Below are 24,026 nucleotides of genomic sequence, written 5' to 3' on the forward strand. Positions count from 1 at the left end.
TACTACTGTGGTGAAGGATGTTAATATTGGAGAAGGCTGGCATATGTGCGGGCAGGGGTAAATGGAAACTCTCTGGTACCGTCCTCTTAATTTGCTGTGAATCTAAACTGCTCTAAAAAATAAAATCTTCTTAAAAAAATTTAAAAAGGAGTTGTAGATCAGCTCCTAGAAATAACATGACCAAATAGACAGTGGACAGATAGCTTTTCTCCTCTTCCTTCTGCACTGGGGTTTACTCTGCAGTTTTCTAAGTGCAGACAAAGGCTGGATGGGGTGTTTTATGCAGTGTTGCCTGACTGTGAGTATGAGGGATAGCCTTCATTTCACTATCAAAGTTGTGCTGAAATAAGGAAGGCATCTCCCCTTTCAACAGTGAGCTCTGCTAGGGCAGAGCAGACCTCTGCTATATCTCCAGGCCCCATCACGGTCTAGTGCATAAGTGGTCAATACGTAATTGCTAACAGCCAATATGTAATTGCTAACTGGAAGAATGAATCAATGTCTTTTCTGTTTCCCTCTTTCTTCTACTCAAGGAATCCCAGAATTGTACTTAGTAGTCTATTTTAAGTACATGTCTCACAATAAGACTCTACCTGAGCTATAGACTAGAACAGATCTTTTTTACTATTGTGGTGAATATATTTCAACAAATGTATTCAATCAACAAATATTTTGAGCACCTATTGTGTTTGCTCCTTTGATTTAACTGTTCCTCCTCTAGAAATTTATCCTACAGATATGCCTGTACTTATGCATCAAATGTGTGCAAAGAGTGTATTGATTGTGATAGCCAAATTCAGAAACACTGTGCTTCTCCATTAGTAGGGGGCTGGCTAAATAAACACAGTGCCCTGTTATAGAGAATGAAGCAAGCAGATCCTATGCAAGGGGCATCATTTTTCAATTTCTCCCAGTCCCCACAAAGACACAAAGAAACTACACAACAAAATCCAAAACCCACAGACAATATTTACAACAAAACTAGGTGTCAGATGATCCCCACTAATCCCAACATTTGTAAGCCACCAATAGCCTCAAGACCCATACAGTACCAAGTGTGAATGGTTGAAAGAAGTTAGGAAGAAAGGGGGGTTGTGCATGAGGGATCTGAGAACAGAAGAACCCCAAAATAGACTAGGTATTCACTGGAAAGCACTGTGAGCCAATCTAAGAAACACAGGTAGCATCAGGACAGTGAACTCTCCAGCACAGGAGAGGGCTCACAGTAGGAAGGTGAGAGCAGCTTGGAGTAGTCAGGCCCTGAGGAACACTTAAGACTGACCAAGACAGAGCCTCATGCTTGGGAAGAAGTGCTGAGAGAGGAATCAAAATTGAACAGGATGAGAAAAAGGAAGGAAAAAGAAGTTTCACTCTGAACTGAGGGAAGGGAACAGCCAGGAAGTCCTGGAAAGCAGGTGGCCATATTTTTTTACACAGAAATAGGTGCCCTGTGAAGTTTGAAGAGTTTCCTAAGCCTTGCCTCTTTATAAAAGTTCAGGAAAACAGATTTCACATGAAAAAACAAGCAACAAAATAGTATCAAGGTCAATCCTATACAAAGTTATCAGAAAAAAAAAAGAGCCGAGCCACTGCAGCCAACAATAAAGTCGCACTAGAGAGACGTAGTCATAAAACATCAAGCTTCAGTTTTGATCTATTTCAGAAAAACAAAAACCATTAATCAAATGATAGACATAAAAGAACAGTATCAATCAGGATTAGAAAAACTCAGAAATGAAGTAACCGAACTTGGGAAAAAATAGAACTAAAAGAAAAATTCACCCAAGAAGGAAACCTAAGCTACAAGGAATATGAGAGCAAATAAACACAACAGATATTGTCTCAAGAGAAATACAAAGTGAAAAAGAGAAAAAAAAAACAAAAAGGAAATAAAGAGATAAAAAGGATTTAAGAGAAAGTACTGAACACCAAAGTGTACTGAACATAGGATAAGAGATATTCTTCAAGAAGAAAACCAAAGCAAGAGCCTTAATCCAAGAAAACTTCTCTGAGATAAAAGATCTGAAACTCTGTATTTGATTAGTACAATGCATACTTGACAATATTGGCCCAGAATGACCAACATAGGCTTGTAAAATGACTATAGTATAAAGAAAAAGAAAAAAAAAATCTTTTGGACATCTAGAAAAAGAGAGAATGTGACTTATAAGGAAAAGAAAAATAGACTATGACCAGATTTTTTTTTTTTTTTGGCAGTAACACTTTATGCCAGAAGAGAATGGATTAACATATTAAGATGGTCAAAAAAAGAAAGTATGAGCTGAGGATTTTATACCCAGAAAAACTGACCTTCAACTATAAAGGACACAGCAGACTTTTACCAACATGAAAGAACTCATGGAATATTGTTCCCATTGGCTCTTCCTGAGGAATCTTCTGAATAACAAGTCTCAGAAACTAAAAGTGTCAGAGAGGCATCATCATGAGGACTGGAGTTAAGCATTAGGAGGCGTCTGGTGGCTCAGTCAGTTAAGCAGCAGACTCTTGATTTTGGCTCAGGTCATGAGCTCATGGTCCTGGGATGGAGCCCCACGTCAGGCTCTGCACTCAGCGTGCAGGAGTCTACTTGAGGATTCTCTCTCCTCCTGCCCCTCCCCCCATGCACGTGTGCTCTCTCTAAAATAAATAAATAAATAAATACACCTAAAGTATATATATAGAACCTGTAGAACTAAGAGTGAATGAAGTCTGAGAGGGAAAGAATAGAAAGCAATAGCCATATGCTCTGACAATGAGGATATAATACAACCATTATAAAATTAAGTGAGAATGAGGAAAGCTTATGAGCAAAATTCTTTAATATTTTCAGTTAATCATATTATTGGTATCATTATTCTCTTATTCTGAGCATGTTATGTGTGTGATGTGAGCTAAAACAAATGACTTGGGATGTTCTAATTCTACCATCACTTGTGTCCTTGAGAATTAGGATTTTCTAGATGAAAGGAAAGACATACAGAGGTAAGAGAGAGAAAGTTTTGTGAATGCCTTGTGGTCTCAGATTTAAATGAGAAATACCAATATTGTGATGGTTAATTTTTTTTTTAAAGATTTTATTTATTTATTTGACAGAGAGATAGCGAGAATAGGAACACAAGCAGGAGGAGTGGGAGAGGGAGAAGCAGGCTTCCTGCCGAGCAGGGAGCCCGACCTGGGACTCGATCCCAGGACCCTGGGATCATGACCTGAGCCAAAGGCAGTTGCTTAACGACTGAACCACCCAGGCGCCCTGTGATGGTTAATATTAACCATCAGTTTGGGCCATGGGATGCCCAGATATCTGATTAAACATTGTTCTGGATATGTTTGTGAGGGTGTCTCTGGGTGAGATTAACATATTGCTAAGTGAAATAAGTCGAGCAGAGAAAGTCAATTATCATATGGATATGATAATTCACTTATTTGTGGAACATAAGGAATAGCATGGAGGACATTAGGAGAAGGAAGGGAAAAATGAAGGGTGGGAATCGGAGGGAGAGACGAACCATGAGAGACTATGGACTCTGAGAAACAAACAGAGTTTTAGAGGGGAGGGGCGTGGGGGGAAGGGTTAGCCCAGTGATGGGTATTAAGGAGGGCATGTACTGCATGGAGCACTGGGTGTTATATGAAAACAATGGATCATGGATCACCACATCAAAAACTAATGATGTACTCTATGGTGACTAACATAACATAATAAAAAAAAAACACATATGAATTGGTAGACTGAGTAAAGCACATGTCCTCTCTAATGTCTTCAAATCAGTTGAAGGCCTGAATAGAACAAAAAAGAGTAGTAAGGGAGAATTCGCTCTCTCTGCCTGTCTTTGAGCTGGGACATTCCCTGCTTCCAGACTCTAGCTGGAACTTAGACCATCAGCTCTCCTGCTTCTCAGGCTTTTGAACTCAGACTGGAACTATAGTATCAGCTCTCCTGGGTCTCCAGCTTGCTTGACTGCAGAGCTTGGAACTTCTCAGCCTCCCTAATGATGTGAACCAATTCCTTATTTTCTATCTATCTATATTTATCTATCTACATACCCATAAACATTTAATCTCTATCTCTATCTATCATCTATCATCTATCTATCTATCTATCTATCTATCTATCTATCTATCTATCTATCTATCATCTATCATCTCTCTATCATCTATCATCTATGTATCATTTATCTATCTATCTATCATCAATCTATCTATCTATCTACCTATCTATTTATCATCTATCATCTCTCTCTCTCCTTCTCTATCTCTATCTCTATCTATCTTTCTTATCGATCTGTTTTTTTGGAGAACCCTGACTAAACAAATATAAACTCAGAGGTATCTTATTTATATATTTTGTATGTATGTTTGTTTGTTTGTTTTTCTAACTTGGTCCATCAAAAAGGCCTAGAAACAATGATCTACTCAATGGCACTGAAATACTACTTCTTTGCAAAAGAAATAAGGCCTTCAAAATGATTGATTTGAGGACTGGAGCAGGAAATGTACAAGATGAGCCTGGAATATCTTGTCACACCAGATGGCAAAGAAGCTCTCAAGGACTACTAGAGTCAGATCAAAAGGACCCAGGAGCCAACTTGAAGAGGCTCATATTGACCCAAGACTGAACAATTTGAATTTCACTAAGGATAATAATTGAAATGTGTTGAAATCCATCAAATAAGCTAAATCCATGAATTAATAACAACATTAAAACAAAAAGAATTAATCACCTTCAGAAGATGTGAAGGCACCAACTCTTTATCTTGAAAACTGGGCAAGAAAAGGAAAGAATCCAGAATTTTCATGTCCTTCATATATGAGCCACATCACTGGGTAACTAGATAGTAGATGATAGAAAGTGAATCTTTATTAAAAAAAAAGCCAGATTAGGGGAAATTCCACTTATCAAAGAGCCCAGATTCTTCAACAGATAAATTGTAAAGAAATGAAAGGGACGAGGAGAAAAATATAGATTAAAAGAGATTTAAAAGACATATCAAAACATTATTTATTTATTTATTTATTTATTTATTTATAAAATGTTATTTATTTATTTGACAGAGAGACAGCGAGAGAGGGAACACAAGCAGGGGGAGTGGGAGAGGGAGAATCAGGCTTCCTACTGAGCCGGGAGCCCGATGTGGGGCTCAATCCCAGGACTCTGGGATCATGACCTGAGCTGAAGGCAGACGCTTAACGACTGAGCCACCCAGGCACCCCTCAAAACATTTTTTAATACATAGGATTGAAGAATAGGGTTTGTGAAAGCACATATGGGTGATAAAACTATAAAAAGAAAAACAAAAGGAAAGCATTACTATGAAAGTCAGATTAATGGTACTTATGGTGGGAGGAAGGAGACAGTGATTAGTGTGGGGTCTATGGAGGGGCTTCTGGGGAAGCTGGAAAAATTTTATCTCTTGGCCTAGTGTTTGCTTCATTATAATTCATTAAGCCAACATGTCTGATTTATGTTGTTTTCTATATTTGTATTTTATTTAAAATAACATGATTATAAAAATGAGTGAGATCTAACATAAAAGCTATGGGGGAATTACCCAATTAAAGTGAATATTTTGTGAACTAAGTTAATATTCAGTAATATATATGCTCTGGCACGTGAAGATTTTTTTACGTATTAAACTTTTTTCTTTTTTTAATGAGTGAGATCCAGATATACTGAAATGGGTCCAGATTTCAGGATATCTGGATCAATTTCCAAAATATATGGTCAAGTGAAATAAGCTAAAATAGAAGAGTGTGCATAATATGATCCATACATTTACGTGTCTGGGCAATATTTGTATGTGCATAGACTATCCTGGGAGGACACTCAGGAACTGGGCGGGGGGGTGAGGCAGGGGCTGAGAAGCAGACTTAACTTCCACTATATACCTCTTGAACATTGGCTATGTCCATGCTTATCATTCAAAAAAGCAATTAACTATCTTTTTTTAAAAGAAAGTATTATTCCCAAAGGATCTGAACATCTCTTTCCTCTGATTTTCTATCTGTCATCCCCTTTTGGTCTCTGATTATTCACTGAGGAGGGTACACATGCTGACTGGTGGGTGGGCCAGGGAGTGACACTGCTTCAGTGATAGTCAGGCTTTATATAAGTTGCAGGGCTTTTCCTCAATTTAAACATTACCTCTTATCTGTACATTTGTTAGCTGACAGGGTTTGAGGTTGGCCTGCATTTGAATACCCTATAAGTATGTGTCACCCGGGTAGGGCCCTCAGAGTACCAGCCTTTCTTACCTGCGTCTTAGGCTTGGTGCTTGTTAGGTCCTCCACTGCAGGACCACCCTCTACTGTATCCATGGCATCATTTCTCCTCCCTAATCAGCTTCTTTTAGAATGGACGGGATTTCATAGGGAATGAAAGCTTTTTTTTTCCTAGTGAAAGAGCTCTCTGTTAAAATGCTTTACGAAGAGAAATAAAAATGCTCAGTTGAAATTCCACACTGAAATTCAAAATAAAATATTTGAAATGTTTGGAGTCAGTTACTGCTTTTGAATTTTTTTGTTGTTGTTATTGCTAGATATTATAATTTTGGGTGAGATGTATAATGACCTCAGGGATTTATAACATAATTACTCTGAAAGTAAATCGAGAATCACTTGATATCATACATTATGAATAAGAAGTTATCTACATAGAAATTAAACTGTCTTATAGTTTATTTCTTTCAAAAATTATTCTGGCATGTAACTCACAAGAATTTTTTTTTCCTGGTTCACAGAGAGTGTGCATTTTTAAGTTTTAAAAGATGCTATCAAATTACCATAACCAAAGATCGTACCAGTTTATATTCTCACTAACAGTGTAGACTGTGATCCATTTGCCCATTTCCTGAAACTCTAATATTGGATGTTATCAGTCCTAAAAAAATTCTTTTGCCCTTCTGACAAGCAAAAAGGCTGATCCCATTGTCATTATCACATTTCTTTGATTAGTAACATGACTGATGATCTTTTCATTCATTATTAGCCAGTGTTTCTTCTTTTTGTGAAATTCCCATTCATATCCTTTATCCAGTTTCGACTGAGTTTTCTCATTGAGTTCTTTGTGTATTAGGGATAGTGACCTTTTCCCTCCTATTATAAATATTACATGTATCTTCTCTCCCTCTGTTATTCATCTTAATTTTGGGTGAGAAATCTTGCTACATAGAAATACTTAATTTTTGGTTGTCATATGCGTCCTTTGAACAGAGTTTTACATTAATTAAAATTTAAGAAGGGCTTTTGCTGTCTTTTTGCTTAGTGTTTGGTAGGGTTTTGTTGTTGTTGTTGTTGTTTGTTTGTTTTGAATCCAGCCCTGGCAGAGCAATAACCACCACCCAAGCCCTGAGCAAGAGCCAAACTTGCTCATATGTTGCCTTTATAGTTTCTTCTCTCTGTTCTATTACCTAGTCTGATAGATCTCACACTTGAATGAGAGTCAAAATCTCCCAGAGGGCTTATGAAAACCCTGATCGCTAGGGCCCAGAGATTCCAACTCAGCAGGTCTGTGGTGGACCTGCAAATTTGTATTTCTATTCACTTGTCCTTGTATTCATCGGTTCCACTAAGGGGTCAAGTCCCATCATCTCTCTTCTGGGCTCTTGCCATAGCTTCTTCCCCCATATCCATTATGACTCTCTTTCTATCCACTTGCCACATTGCAGCCAGAGGGATTTCAAAATTGGATCATGGTATTCTCTTCTTTACAACTCTTTCCCTGTGGTCTTTGGACCATCTTGCACTACTCTCCACATCTTTCTATGCTCTCTGCTCTTTGGCACAGTGACCTTTGGTAGTTGGGTAATGCCATGTTCTTTCTTGCTCCAGGACCTTTGCACATGCTGTTCTCTGTGCTTAGAATCCTCTTCTCTTGCCCTTCACAATAGTGTTTGGTCATTTTGATGAGATGTAAATTTGAACTACATTTACAGTTAGGCTGCTATTTGGATCAGATCACTTAGCTCTTAATGAACCCACATGACTGCTAACATCCACGTGTCAAAATGATTTTGTGTTTTTGACTCATTAAGGAGCTCCTAGGAACACTGCCAGAAGCAGTACATCCTTTTCTTTAAGAAACAATGGCCTCCCCAAAAAAGGGCATTTTATAATAATGGTGATGAGAGTGAAGAGAATATGAAGAGTCTAAAAGTCTATAGTTAGAATATGGGAGTTTTAGATAAATTAACCATTTATAAAATGAATGAACTTACCACATGCTTTATGTGAAGGAGAAAAGCATCATCATCATTTTTACTTTATTTTGGCCATCAGGTAAATTAATAATTAATATTACTCAGTGGTGATATCGCATAGGTTTGTTTTATTAGCAGAATATTTTAGTTGCTTTATAAAAATATAAAAAAATTTATTCCCATATTTAGAGACTCACTAAGGGTCTGAAAGAATCCCTTAAAAATTCTGGTTATAATTTTAACATTTTGGGGGGCGATTTTATGCATTAGTGTCATTTTGGGCACAAAACTGGAGATTTGTAAAGGTCTCAAGCTAGGTGCCTTGTGAATGTCAAGGCTCTAGACTGAACTCTTTTGAACAGAACTCCTTTCCTTCTGTACTTGGGGAAATAGAGTGACATGTGATATGGTTAAAGGTGTGGGGAGTGAGAGACTAGGTGAGTGATATAGAATCAATGGAGAATGGAAAGGGGCCAAATTATACCTTTTCCAAAGCTCAGGTTTGCACAAATGAGCATGCAAAAAAGAAAGGAATTGCACCAGGGTGGATGGTGCTGACAATTTGGATGCACCTTTCAAAGTTCTAACTGCAGAATAAACTGAGAAAGAGGGCTCTATTTTTTCCATTTGAATGTGACTAGTACACAATAATTGGTAGAATTTTGATTATATCCTTAAGTAACAAGTAGAAAATATGGTTATAATACATTTGTTTGGATGAAGAGTCTAAAAACAATTCACACTGGCAGACCCAGACCCAGAATTGAGGTCCCCTAACTTCTATTTTTTTTTAAAGATTTTATTTATTTATTTGAGAGAGAGAGAATGAGAGAGAGAGAGAGAGAGCACATGAGGGGGGGAGGGTCAGGGGGAGAAGCAGACTCCCTGCCGAGCAGGGAGCCCAATGCGGGACTCGATCCAGGGACTCCAGGATCATGACCTGAGCCGAAGGCAGTCACTTAACCAACTGAGCCACCCAGGCACCCCGAGGTCCCCTAACTTCTAACACTAAGATATATTTACATGGTCTTTCTCTAGTGAAGAAAATCAAATTCAATAAACATTAAAGTGTTTTTTATATGCTATGGCAGGTGGTTAGGGTTAGGGTGGGGGATTTGTGCAGATTACTCCCTGAGTCATGGGTCCTACCTCATGGGGCTCATGCTGGACTTGAGACAAAGTAAAAATACAGGCAGTTCTCACTTTTCATGGTTCTGATATGCATGAATCTCAGTTAGCAAGGTTCAGTTAAATAACACCAGGCCCCCAACAATGTGGTTCAAATTTCAGTTACCATATCATGGTATGGTAACTGTCTGTTACTTAAGTATAAACTCTGCTACTAGCTCTCCAGTCCACAAATAACTGTGTAAATAACACATGCAGCATGATCAGTGACCACTCACGCACTTCTTTCAAAGTCTGTAGTGATTGGTCAGTGTGCCTCTCTTAGTAAGTTGCACAGCCTCCTTTTCCCTCAGTGATAAGCATTTTATAAAAATGCATAACCAAAAGGAAGAATTGGCCAACAGAGATAAAGGTGCATCAAAGGAAAAAAAGTGATAAAGATGAAAATAAAATTTCAATTGGACATAAATGACATCGTGGAAGAAAGAGCTGACCATGGGAATGTTGACCCTGCCACCTTTGGAAAGACTGCAGATGTGCAGTCAGATGAACTTACTGAAAGCAAAATTACAGACATAAATGAGGAAAGTGGTCATGATAAAAAAAAAAAAAGGTGTCCCAAAGGAAGTAACACCAGCAAAAAACCACTTCAAGTTAAAGGAACTCTCAGATATATTTTATGACATTTGAAAGAATAAGGGGAAAATGTTGAAAGTGACCCAAACTCAGAAAGGAGGAGACAATTCACCAGGCATAGAAAAGTTGCTTGCTCCACATCATCAGTTCTAGACGAGAAAGAAAGTACTGTTCAAACTACTCTTGATAAGTTTTTTTAAAAAAGAAACAAAACACTTTAATTATCAATGTTTCTAGTGTTTTACATTATAGCATGCTAATTAGATACTTAGTTTTACTATTTCTTTCTTTTCCTATATATTTGCCACTGACAATAAGAAGATTTTAAATGTTTTGACGGGTATTATTTAATGCCATTGAAAAATCATATTTTTCCCATTGATCATTAAGATTGCTCTGCATGGTTTCAGGTCACATGGTCATTTTTACTGTCCCACACTACCATGCAAAGTGAGGACTGCCTGTACATGAATAATAAAATTTTAGATTATTTAGTAAGACATCGTGATACAACAGGTGTCAAAACAACACATGATCAATTGCCAACTAATCTCTACAGTTATTGATTTCCCCAAAAAACCAAGGGAGAGAGAGATCTCTCCAGGTTGGGATGATGATGATGATGATGATGATGACGATGACCCCAATGATGATGGAAGTCCTGGGATGGGCTTTGGAATTTCCAATTTGGACAAATCCAGAGAAAGAAAGGTGGCATTCCAGACAAGTGGAAAGGTGTGTACAGAATAACATAGCAGCCCAGGCAATATTATTGCTATAGGAATAATGTCAGCAAGGAGAAGGGTTTGGCTGTGGAATTTATTCTTCTTCAAGCAGGTTTCCTGACAAATCACTGATGTCACAGTGTGTGTCTAAACACACTAAAGGCCCAAAGAACTGAGAATAAGCACCATATTCTAGTGGATAAAGTTGTTTCTCAGGGAGCATGGGTTAACAAGTCTGAAACCACTCTACATGTATACGGGAATTAAACAAATAAATGGTGGAAGTTAGGTTTCTCACTGTAGGAGTGGGAGGTTACAGGTAAGCAAGATGAGGAGGCTAGAATCATCTACATGGTAATGGATTAGAATTGGAGACCCCAGTATGAACTCATGTTTATCTTATTATACTGTTACATATAGAAATATCTATAGATATGAGATGTACACAGGTTAGTGTACATACACGTATTTCCTTTGCCTGTCATCTGAGAAGGCCTCTCAGTAATAGCTCCCAGTGACAATGAGCACACCCACTGTCTGGATTTTGGTGTCTAATATCATTCTTCAGTAGAAGGAACCAGGTATCCATGGAGAATGGCTGAATCTAGGACTCAGGTTGGAAATATACCAATGAGCCTGGAGCATCTTATAGTGCCAGAAGGTAAGGAAGTGCTCAAAAAAAAAAAAAAAAAATCTCCACAATAATGGAGGTATGTCAAAGAGATACAAAAGCTAACTGAAAGAGCTCCCAATGGTCAAAGCTGGAATTATTTGAGCAAAAAAGCGAAGTCATATATAACCCAAAACATAAATACCCACAAGTCCATATTTATACAAATAAATGACTGAATATATAAGTAAGTGAATAGTGGAGAAGATATAAATCTCCTAAGTGGAAGCGTTCCAAGTAATTTATAGAGATAACTTTACTCTTAAGGAGAGGGAGCATAACATTTCACTCCCTATGTGTGGGCTGCACATAGTGATTGTCTCCCTAAAAGCACAGAGTGGAAAGTGCAGGGAGTAACTTTACAGTAGAGAAAGTGCAGGGAGTAACTTTACAGTAGACAAACACTCCCTGAGACCAGATGATCAAGGTCACATCAACAGTGATAAGTCATGTTGATACAGGTACCCTTGATGTGATGTGCTGAGAATGTGTTTTACGTCTGTGGTCTTCCTCCCCCAAAACTATATTACCCCAGTCTAACTATGAGAGAAATATTTAAAAAAAATTCCAGTTGAGGAAAATTCTGCAAAATATCTGACCAACAATCCTCAGAACTGTTGAAGACATCAAAAACAAAGAATGTCTGAGAACTGTCACAAACAAGAGCAGTCTAAAGAGACATGACAACAAATTGTTAATGTCGTGCCCTGGAAGGGCTTTAGAACAGAAAAGGACACTAGGGAGAAAAACCGAGGAAATCTGAATAAAATATTGACTTTAGTTAATGATAATGTATCAATATTGCTTCATTGTGACAAATCTACCATACTAATATAAGATGTTAACAATAGGGAAACTGTATATGGAGTGTATAAAAACTCTGTACTACATTTGTGATTATTCTGTAACTCTATAGTTGTTCTAAAATATAAAAAAATTATTTTGACAAAGGTAAATCAGACTATTTCCTTCCTCTTCTTAAAGCCCTTCTAGTCATTTGCTCATTCAAAAAGTTCAGACTGTGAGACTCCTAATTTCCAGCCACTGTATGAGGTGCTGAGGATTTAATCATGAGTAGAGAAATCATTCACTCTTATAATTTAATAGGGAAGTTTAGATCCATTGCACCTCTGGAGAAAAGGTTCAAGGTGGTAGGAGAGCCTGTAACAGGGGGCCTGATGAGGTCTAGGACTCAGGGGAGACTACTCAGAGGTGGATGGGTGGGAGGGCCTGTCATGGAGAAAGCCTGATGCGAGCTAGGGCATCTGGGGAGGCCAGCATGGCTGGAGGGCAGAGAATGGAGGCAAAGGATGGTGGGACGATAGGCTTCCAGGGTTGGCGGGGCCCATCAGGGAGCCTACAAGGCCTTGTTCAGGATTCTGGCTTGTTTCATGAGTGATGGGAACCGCGGTAAATCCCCATTGGTCTTTCTCAATAATATGAGGTAAGATACACCGTCTGTTTTGCTCTTGACTCTGTCTTCAGCATTTAACACAATGTCAGGAATGGCAACTTGATTTCCCTTTTTAAAAAATCTATTTTGGGAGTGCCTGGGTGGCTCAGTTGGTTAAGCGTCTGCCTTTGGCTCAGGTCATGATCCCAGGGTCCTGGGATCGAGCCCCATGTTGGGCTCCTTGCTCCGCAGAAAGCCTGCTTCTTCCTCTCCCACTCTCCCTGCTTGTGTTCCCTCTCTCGCTGTCTCTCTCTCTGTCAAAAAATAAAAAAATAAAATCTTAAAAATAAATAAATAAAAAATCTATTTGGGGGATATAATTATAGATTTACAAGAAGTTGCAAAAAAAAAAAAAAAGTACAAGAAAGTCCAGTGTACCCTTCATTCATTTTCCCCCAACGTAACATCTTCTTTAACTATAGTACAATATCAAAAGCAAGAAATTAATACTGATTCAATCCAGAGAGCTTGTTCAGATAGTCACAGTTTTATATGCACTCATTTGTGTGTGTGCACAGTTCTGTGCAATTTTATCACATGTGTAGACTCACATGACAACTGCAATCAAGATACTGTCCCATCACCACCAGGCTCCCTCACACTATCCTTATATAGCCACACCCACCAACCCCCTTCCCTCCTGGCAACCATTACTCTGTTCTATATCTCTATATATTTTATTTATGAATTATTTTTTTAGGAAGAAGGTTGACATGCTCAGAGTGACCTGACCAAATGTGAAAAGTGTTCCTTGTTTCTGCTGTGTGGAGTGGAGTGGGGGGTGGGGGGGTTGGGCAAGGACAAATATTAGTCAAGGGGATAAATGATGGTCAAAGGGTAGTCATAGTTGAGTGATCAAGCCAGATGCAGTGAAGCAGGACATAGTGGTGAGGTTTTGCAGGAGCTGATAGGCCAAGGCTGCTGGGTGGGTTGTCATGAAGATGTTGAAGTTACTCAGGATAATGGCAATGTTTAAATAGAGAAGCAGACAGGAATGAATGGCAGGCACCAGCCACATGAAGTAGAGAGAATACAAGGGTAGATTTGTAGCCAACACTAGCTTGTTAACCAGCATAGGGGGTGAACAGGTGACATAGATGGAACAGTGTGTTATAACTAAATGGTAGGAGCCTCCACATTATAACCATCTTCAAATAGACACAAGGAACACAATGAAGCAAAGTTCTGGGGCAGCTTTAGGAAGTGGCAGATTTGGATGAGAGAGAACAGAGGGATCTCCCTTCCACAACCTAAATCTTTAGGACTTTTCGTGACTCTGATTTGCCTGGTTTTGCCACAGGTGAGAGCTGGAATTGAAAGATGAGACTTGGCTAGAACAGACCCTCACCATGCATGGGTACAAGAGGCAGATAGAAGAGGAGAGAGAGCAACGGTGGTATACTGGTTTTATAGGATTCCTGCAACAAAGTACCACAAACTCGTGGCTGAAAACAGACCTTTATTCTCTCACAGTTCCAGAGGCAAGAAGTCCAAAACCAACGTGTCAGCAGGGCCATGCTTCCTCTGAAACTTGTAGGGAAGAATCCTTCCTTGCCTCTCCTAGCTTCTGGTGTTTGCTAGCAGTCCTTGGCATTCTCAGCTTGTAGATGCATCTGTGTTTCTTCTCTTCTTGTGAGAACACAAGTCATATTGGATTAGGGTCCCATTCTAATGACCTTGTCTTAACTTGAGTACGTCTGCAAAGCCCTATTTCAAAATAAGGTCACATTCACAAATGTTAGGGGTTAGGACTTCAACGTATTTTTTTAGGAGACACAATTCAACCCATAGCAGCTGAGATGGGCATCAATGCCCTCCAAGTAATGTGGTCCAAACATTGATCAAATAAGTCACTCCTTTACAGGGAGGAGCAAGCTAGGGGCAGAGAAAACTTCTGGGGCATGAGATGAGGAATAAGTTCCCCTTAACAAAAGTCTTCTAAAATGGAGTGCATTCTTTAAAAGAAAATTGCAAAACTAAGTAGGCACTGATTTCAAAAAAATTAATTCTTTCAGAAGGATTGACTTGCCAGAGTATCTTCTAGCAAAGACAGATTTTTCTCAAATCTTTTGGTATATTCCAGAAATTCTGAAAGATTTAAGAAAAAAGGGATGTTTGTAGGAAGAAAGAAATGAGAAATTTTATTTAATAATGACTGAAGGGAGATTGGCAAAAGAGCCAGCAGTAATGTTTGAAGATTAAATGTATGTATAAGATTAATGTAGAAAATATTAATCACTAATAATTTACATAGCAGTTTGTTGAGCTTCTGAGGAGAAGCACATTATAGGTCCCCTGGGGCATTATCTGTATATTATCAAGACTTTATGTTAGAGCATTTATAAAGCACCATCATTCTTACCATGTGTTTATGAATATTTGGATCCATTAAAAACGTTTTGGTTGCTTCTTTAAACATCCCATTCTATCAATCATGAAAATTTTTCTTCCTTCCTTCTTTCCTCCTTTCAAATTGATTGTCCCTGAAAGCTATGAAATGCTCTGAATTTTGTATCCATTTGGGAGCTATTTACATGTGCTGTTTGAGAAATTTTCCTTAACAAATGCAGGGAGGACCCTCTGACCTCCTAAGGACTCTTGGTCTCTCCCTTCTCATGAATTATAATAAACTGGACATTTTTCCCATGACACAGAAGCTTTCCCCTTTGCACAGGCCCACCTAGAAGGGGCATTATAGGTCACTGGGATACCATTCACTAAGTTCTGTGCAGTACATCATTGCAACTGCCCTGAAACACTAATTTACCAAAGAGTAGCCTAGTTTTACTAAATTACAACTGTAATTTACTAAATTTTACTGAGGAAGTAATTTCCTAAATGGTACCCTAGTGGCTTGGACAAGCAATTACAGTTTCCAGTCGTATCTAACTTACTTTGAGGACACAGACTATCGGAAAAACCATCAATCTTCACAATTCTATGGATGTGCTTCATCAAAAACTCACTGGTCTTCACTGTACACAACAGAGCTCAGATGAGGCTAAATTGGGAGGACACCTTGAAAGGATTCAGAAGAGAGAAGAAGCAGGGGAGCCTTGGCACACAAAGTTGGACATACCGTTGGCCAGAGTTAAAGCCAGCTCACATAGCACAGTCATACTAAGCAGAAAATACCAAAGGAACAAGCACCAGTACAGGGTGCCCGGCCTCGATGGGCTGTTCTTGTGCAGGGCACAACCGTAGTTGGTTGCCCAGCTGCTAGTTCTGTTTCTTATCCATAAGGCCAATACAGAACCCTGGAAGCACCACAGAGAGAGACTTGGTGGAATGGATGCTGGCATAGAATCCAGAAGAACTACATTCTGGCCACAGTTCTTCCTGTTACTAGTTGAAAGGCTGGATGAGAGAAGTTGGAAGATGGCAGCAGAGTAGGAGGCTCACCTCTTGTCATGAATATAACTAGATGACTATCAAATCATCCTAAATACTCCAGAAATTGACCTTAAGACTGGCAGAACAAACTCCATAACAAAGGGAGAGAAGAGGCTACATAGAAGAAGGCAGGAAGTATGGAGACATGGTTTGGGAGAGAAATGGATCATGGCTGCTGTAATGGAGAGGGAGCCATGGTTATGGAGAAGGGCAAGAGACAGACTAGCACACAAGACAGCTCCCAGGGAAATGGAATCCCCACAGTAACTGGCTTGGAAAGTGAAAGGGGATAAATTTTGTGACTTCTGGCAACCAGCAGGGCTTAAAGCCTGGAGTTTTAAAGGTCAGCAGGGTTGGCTGTGTTAAATCCCAGAAGGCATAACGCTGCTCTTGGAGAGAAGGCAGGCAAACAACCAGTGGACGTACAACATGGAAACAGCGGCCTGAAGAGCACTTGGGGCATTTAGTGGGGGGGTAATTCACTTATCTCAGAGTGTGTCCTGGAGAGACAGCATTTACAGACAGACCACTCCAAGAACAAAGAAACTGGCCAGTGCCATTTCCTTCCCCTACCTCCCAGCATAAGCACAGGCCTTCCTGCAGGAACCAATGTGGAGCTCACTTGCTATGTACCTTGCTTGCCCCAAGCCCTACTCCCCACACTCTGGTGGAAATGCCCCTCCAAGTCAGGCTTGGCTCAGTCCCAGCACAGCAGACCCCCTCCAGGAGACTGGCCAAACCCCGGTTCACACCTCATCTCCCCACTCAGAAGTTTCGCAGAACCTCAGTTCTGGTGGTAGTGGTGACAGTTCTTATTTCATAAGCAGAGCAGAGCACACCTAGTGAAAATGCACCACATTCAGCCCAGGGACCAAACCCTGCCCACAATGGGCAAAGAGAGCCTCTGCAGATGACTGGCCTTAAGGATAAAGTGGCCAGGACAAAACAGGAGAGCACATGCAACACACATTGGAGACACTCACAGAAGTGTCAGGCCATGGGGAATAGGGAACACTACATGGGAGGGCACTACAGGACCTCTTCTTCATAAGGCCATTACCCTCAAGAATAAGAGATGTATCTGATTTCCCTAACACACAGAAATAGGCACAGAGACTTAGATAAAATGAGAAGATAGAGGAATTTATCCCAAATGAAAGAACAGGACAAGGCCACAGCCAGAGATCTAAGCAAAACAGACATAAGTAACATGCCTGATAGAGTATTTAAAGTAGTAATCGTAAAGATACTCACTGAACTTCAAGAGAAAAGAGTGGAAGACCTGAGTGAGACCTTTAACACAGAGCTAAGGAATAACATAGCAGAGATAAAGAGCCCAATAAATGAAATAAGAAACATGCTGGATGGAATGAACAGCAGGCTGGAAGAAGCAGAAGAATGAATGAATGACCTAGAAGATAGGATAGTAATGAAGCTGAATGAAAAGAAAAAGAATTATTATACAACATGAGAATAAACTTAGGGAACTCAGTGACTCCATCAAATATAATAATATTTGTATTCTAGGAGTCCCAGGAGAAGAAAAGAGAGAAAAGGGGGAGAAATTTTATTTGAAGAAATAATAGCTGAAAATTTCCCTAATCTGGGAAAAGAAAATGATATCTAGATCTAGGAGGTACAGAGAGCTCACAACAAAATCAACAAAAGTAGATCCACACCAAGACATATTGCAATTGAATTGGCAAAATATAGTGATAAACAAAAACAAAAAAAATTAAAAGCATGAAGACAAAAGAAGACAGTAACATATAAGGGAACCCCCATAAGGCTAGTTGGGGATTTTTCAGCAGAAACTTTGTAAGCCCAAGAGAGTGGCATGATATATTCAAAGTGCTGAATGGGAAAAATCTGCAGCCAAGGACACCCTATCTGGCAAGGCTATCATTCAAAATAGGAGAGATAAAGAGTTTCCCCAGACAAACAAAAACTAAAGGAATTCATGACCACTAAACCAGCCTTGCAAGACATATTAAAGAGGACTCTTTGAGTGGAAAGGAGAAACCTAAAGTGGCAGTATGAAGGTAGGAAACAGAAAAGCAGTAAAAATGAATATTTCTGTAAAAAATCAGTCCAAGAATTCACAAAATAAAAGGATGTAAAATATGACAATATGTACCTAAAACATGGGAAGAGAGGAGAAAAGAATGGTTCAAACTTAAACCATCAACGTAATACAGACTGCTATATGCAGGTTGTGTTATACACAAACCTAACAGTAACCATATATTAAAAACCACTAATAAATATGCAAAGAATAAAGAGAAAGAAATCCAAATACATCACTAAAGAAAGTCAACAAACCATGAAAGAGAGAAAGACAAGAAAGGAACAGAGAAAATAGTCAGAAACAACTACAAAAATAATAAAATGACAATAAATACATATCTATCAGTGATTACTTTTTTTTAAAGAAAGATATGTCCACTTATTTGAGAGAGAGAGAAAAAGAGAGAGAGCGCACATGGGTGGAGAGAGGGGCAGAAGGAGAGGAAGAAAGAGTATCTCAAGCAGACTCCCCACTGAGCATGGAGCCCAATGTGGGGTTTGATCCCAGGCCCTGACATCATGACCTGAGCTGAATTCAAGAGTTGGACACTTAACTGATTGAGCCACCCAGGCATTCCCATATCTATCAGTAATTACTTTGAATGCAAATGGATTCAAAGATTCATCTATATGCTGCCTACAAAAGACTCACTTTAGACCAAAAGACACCTGCAGATTGAAAGTGAGGGGTTGGAGAAACATCTATCATGCAAATGTATGTCAAAAGAAAGCCAGGGTAGCAATACTTATATCAGACAAAATAGACTTTAAAACAAAGATTGTACCAAGAGACAAAGAAGGACACTATACAATAATAAAGAGGACAATCCAACAAGAAGATAAAACAATTGTAAATATTTATGCAGCTAACACAGGAGCACCTAAATACATAAAACAGTTAATAACAAACATAAAAGAACTGATAAATAATAATATAATAATAGTAGGAGACTTTAACACCCTACTTACATTAATGGATGGATCATCTAAATAGAAAATCAATAAGGAAACAATGGCTCTGAATGACACACAGGACTAGACGGATTTAACAGTTATATTCAGAACATTCCTTCCTAAAACAGCAGAATACATAATCTTTTCAAGTACACATGCAACATTCTCCAGAACAGATCACATGCTAGGCCACAGAATAATCCTCAACAAATTCAAGAAGACCGAAGTCATACCACACATCTTTTCTGATCACAATGCTATGAAACTAGAAGTCAACCACAAGAAAAAATCTTGAAAGACCACAAATATATGGAGGTTAAATAAAATGCTACTAAACAATGAGTGATTCAACCAGGAAATAAAAGAAGAAATTTTAAAAGTACATGGAAACACATGAAAATGAAAATACGATGGTCTAAAACCTATGGGATGTTCTAAGAGGGAAGTTTATAGCAATACTGGCCTACTTAAAGAAGCAAGAAAAAGCTCAAATAAACCACCTTATCTTACACCTAAAGGAGCTAGAAAAAGAACAAACAAAACCTAAAACCAGCAGAAGGAAGGAGATAGTAAAGATTAGAGCAGAAATAAATGGTACAGAAACTAAAAAAACCCAATAGAACAGGTAAATGAAACCAGGAGCTGGTTCACTGAAAAAAATCAATAAAATTGGTAAACGTCTAGCCAGACTTATCAAGAAAAAAAAAGAAAGGACTCAAATAAATAAAATTACAAATGAGAGAGGAGAAATAACAACCAACAACACAGAAATGCAATTATAAGAGAATATTATGAAAAACTATATGCTAATAAATTGGACAACTTAGAAGAAATGGATAAATTCCTAGAAACATATAAACTACAAAACTGAAACAAGAAGAAATAAAACATTTGAATACACCAATAACCAACAAAGAAATTAAATCAGTAATCAAAAATCTTCCATCAAACAAGAGTCCAAGATGAGATGGTTTCACAGACGAATCCTACCAAACATTTAATAAGATTTAATACCTATGCTTCTCAAAATATTCCAAAAAATAGAAGAATGAAAAACTTGCACATTCATTCTATGAGGCCAGCATTACCTTATACCAAAACTAGATAAAGACACAACTAAAAAAGAGAATTACAGGCCAATATCTCTGATGAACATAGATGCAAAAATTCACAACAAAATACTAGGAAACCAAATCCACAATACATGAAAAAAATCACTCACCATGATTAAGTGGGATTTATTCTTGGGTTGCCAGGGTGGTTCAATATTTGCACATCAATCAAAGTGATACATCACATCAGTAAGAGAAAGGATAAGAATGATATGATAATTTCAACAGATGCAGAAAAAGCATTTGACAAAGCACAACATCCATTCATGATAAAAACCCTCCAGAAAATAAGTTTAGAGGGAACATACCTCAACATAATAAAGGCCATATATGAAAGACCCACAGCTAGTATCATCCTCAATGGGGAAAAAACAGAGCTTTTCCCCTAAGGTCAGAAACAACTCAAGGATGTCTACTCTTACCACTTTTATTCAACAAAGTACTAGAAGTCCAGCCACAGCAGACAACAAAAAGAAATAAAGGGGACCCAAATCAATAAGAAAGAAGTTAAACTTTCACTATTTTCAGATGACATGATATAGAAAACCCAAAGACCGACCAAAAAGCTACTAGAACTGATAAACAAATTCAGTAAAGTCTCAGGACACAAAATCCTGTACATATACATCAATAATGAAGCAACAGAAAGAGAAATAAAGAAAACAATCTTATTTACAATTGTAACAAAAATAATAAGATACCTAGGAATAAACTCAACCAAAGAGGTGAAAGACCTGTACTCTGAAAACTATAAAAATCCTGATGGAAGAAATTGAAAATGACACAAAGGAATGGAAAGACATTCCATGCTCATGGATTGGAAGAACAAATATTGTTAAAATATCTATACTACCCAAAGCATTCTACAAATCTGATGCAGTCCCTATCAAAATACGACCAGCATTTTTCACAGAACTAGAACAAACAATCCTAAAATTTACAGAAGCACAAAAGACCTTGAATAACCAAAGCGAACTTGAAAAAGAAAAGCAAAGTTGGAGGCATCACAATTACAGACTTGAAGGTATATTACAAAGTACAAAGCTGTAGTAATCAAAACAGTATGGTGCTGGCACAAAAATAATCACATAGATCAATGCAATAGAATAGGAAACCCAGAAATAAATCCACAACTATATGACCAATTTATCTTTGATAAAGCAGGAAAGAATATCTAATGGGAAAAAGTCTCTTCAACAAAAGGTGTTGGGGAAACTGGACAGCAACATGCAAAAGAATGAAACTGGACTATTTTCTTATACCATACACAACAATAAATTTAAAATGGATTAAATATCTAAATGGGAGACCTGAAATCATAAAAATCCTAGAAGACAACACAGGCAGTAACTTCTTTATCAGCCATAACAACTTTTTCTAGATATGTCTTCTGAGGCAAGGGAAACAAGCAAAAATAAACTATTGGGACTACATCAAAATAAAAAACTTCTGCACTGTGAAGGAAATAATCAACAAAACTAAAAGGCAACCTACAGAATGGGAGAAGATATTTGCAAATGACATATCTGATAAAGGGTTAGTGTCTAAAATATATAAAAAACTTTTAAAACTCAGGGTGCCTGGGTGGCTCAGTCTGTTAAGGGTCTGCCTTCAGGTCAGGTCATGATCTCGGGATCCTGGGATTGAGCCTGAGTCGGGCTCCCTGCTCAGTGGGGAGTCTGCTTCTCCCTCTCCCTCTCCCCCTGCCCCCACTTGCGCGTGCACTCTCTCTCTCTCAAATAAATAAATAAATAAATAATTAAAAAAAATGCTTTTAAAGAACTTATAAACTCAACACCCAAGAAACAAAAAAATCCAATTAAAAATAGGCAGAAGACACAAATAGACATTTCTCCAAAGAAGACATACAGATAGCCAACAGAAATATGAAAAGATGTTCATCATCACTCACCGTCAGGGAAATGCAAATCAAAACTACAATGAGATAGTACCCCACACCTGTCAGAATGGCTAAAATCAACAAAACAAGAAACAACAAGTGTTGGTGAGTATGTGGAGAAAAAGGAACACTTGTGCACTGGTGGTGGGAATGCAAACTAGTACAGCTACTGTGGAAAACAGTATGGAGATTCCTCAAAAAGTTAAAAAATAGAGCTACCCTACAATTCAACAATCGCAATACTGGCTATTTACCCCAAAAATACAAAGACACTAATTGAAAGTGATACATGCATCCCTGTGTTTATAGCAGCATTATTCACAGTAGCCAAGATATGGAAGCTGCCCAAGTGTCCATCGATTGATGAATGGATAAAGAAGATATGTATAATATATATATATGTGTGTGTGTGTGTGTGTGTGTATACACACACAATGGAATGTTGCTCAGCCATAAAAAAGGATGAAAGCTTGCCATTTGCAACCACGTGGATGGAGAATATAATGTTAAGAGAGTATAATGTTAAGTGAAATCAGTCAGTCAGAGAAAGACAGATACCATATGATTTCACCCATATGTGGAATTTAAGAAACAAAACAAATGAGCAAAGGAAAATAAAAAAGAGAGAGAGAGGGAGGGAGGCAAACCAAGAAACAGACTCTTAACTATAGAGAACAAACTGATGGTTATCAGAGGGGAGATGGTTGGGGGCATGGGTGAAGTAAGTGATGGGGATAAAGAGTGCACTTGTGATGAGCACAGGGTGACACATGGAATTATTGAATCACTATATTGTACACCTGAAACTAATATAACACTGTTAACTAACTGGAATTAAAATAAAAACTTAAAAAAAAAGATGCTGAATGAGTCTCTTACCTTTTCTAGGTCTTTATTCTTATTTGCAAAATGAGAATTAGAACAGATACATTTCTGTTGTTGTTTTATTGTTTTTCAGAACCTGTAAAATGAACTCTTACATAGAGCACCAAGGAATAGATTTGATGATGTAGAACTGCTCAGAAGGAAGTAGCAGTGGCAGTCAGAGTCTTGTGGGCTTCTCCTTCTTCTGGGCCCTAAAGCAGCCATTGAAGTTGGCTGTGGAATCCTGGGGCTCCTTAGAAGGGACACAACATGCCACTCAGGGTCAGATGGCTCTGAGACCCCCTGAGGCCTTCACATTCCAAGACTCTATGTCTCCAATCCTTGGCTTCCTGGAGGCTCTGAGCCTTTCGGTCATTATTTTGTATCTGATGGGGCAGAGTCATAATGTGACCCATTATAGGGTCATAGGTGATGACAGAGAGAAAGAAATTCATTGCAAGTGAGCTGTGTAGGAGTGATGAAGGCACCATTGAGTTGTAGAGTCCACAAGCTGCTTTTCTATTCATCACCTTACTGAAGCTTCATGAGACCCCGTGGATCACCCCCACTTTCCAGATGAGGCAACAGGTGCAGGAATATCAAGTAGCCTGCCCCTGATCACATAGCTACAAAGAGTCGCTGGTTGAGCCAGGGGTATTCATTCCAAGCCTGCTGTTCTTTTCACTCTCTGTATCACAGCTGCCTATTTTGAGTAATCTGCTGCAGATTAAGTCTGGGAGGAATAAAGAGTTGACATCCAAATAGTGATAAATCTGCAGTGGGGCAGACAGTCTATTCTAGTATCTAAAAGGTGCAGTGGTGGTGATGGAAACCTGAATGAGGTGTTCAGTGCCACAGTTTCCTTTCATTATACAAAGGGTTTGCTTGTCAAGCACCATCTGGAAGATGATATGCAGCCACTTATCCAA

At 38.5% G+C, this 24,026-nt stretch overlaps 1 long non-coding RNA gene across 3 annotated transcripts in view; it reads right to left on the minus strand.

Annotated features, from left to right (window-relative positions):
• LOC123860949 (uncharacterized) overlaps positions 1-24,026 on the minus strand; it is an 86,050-nt gene that overhangs the window by 42,503 nt on the left and 19,521 nt on the right. The window contains exon 2 of one of the 3 annotated variants that reach the window (XR_008507964.2): positions 14,265-14,514. The exons of 1 other annotated variant lie outside the window; for it this stretch is intronic. This is a non-coding gene — a long non-coding RNA (uncharacterized LOC123860949). Of the gene's footprint in view, positions 1-14,264; positions 23,076-24,026 lie in introns of those variants that run through there. One more of the 3 variants, XR_006794915.3, reaches the window with a different exon arrangement.

This window comes from Mirounga angustirostris, unplaced genomic scaffold, assembly GCF_029215605.1.
Source record: "Mirounga angustirostris isolate CCGP_5_RB_7025 unplaced genomic scaffold, mMirAng1.0.hap1 SCAF_9, whole genome shotgun sequence".
In the NCBI taxonomy this organism is placed as follows: domain Eukaryota; kingdom Metazoa; phylum Chordata; class Mammalia; order Carnivora; family Phocidae; genus Mirounga; species Mirounga angustirostris.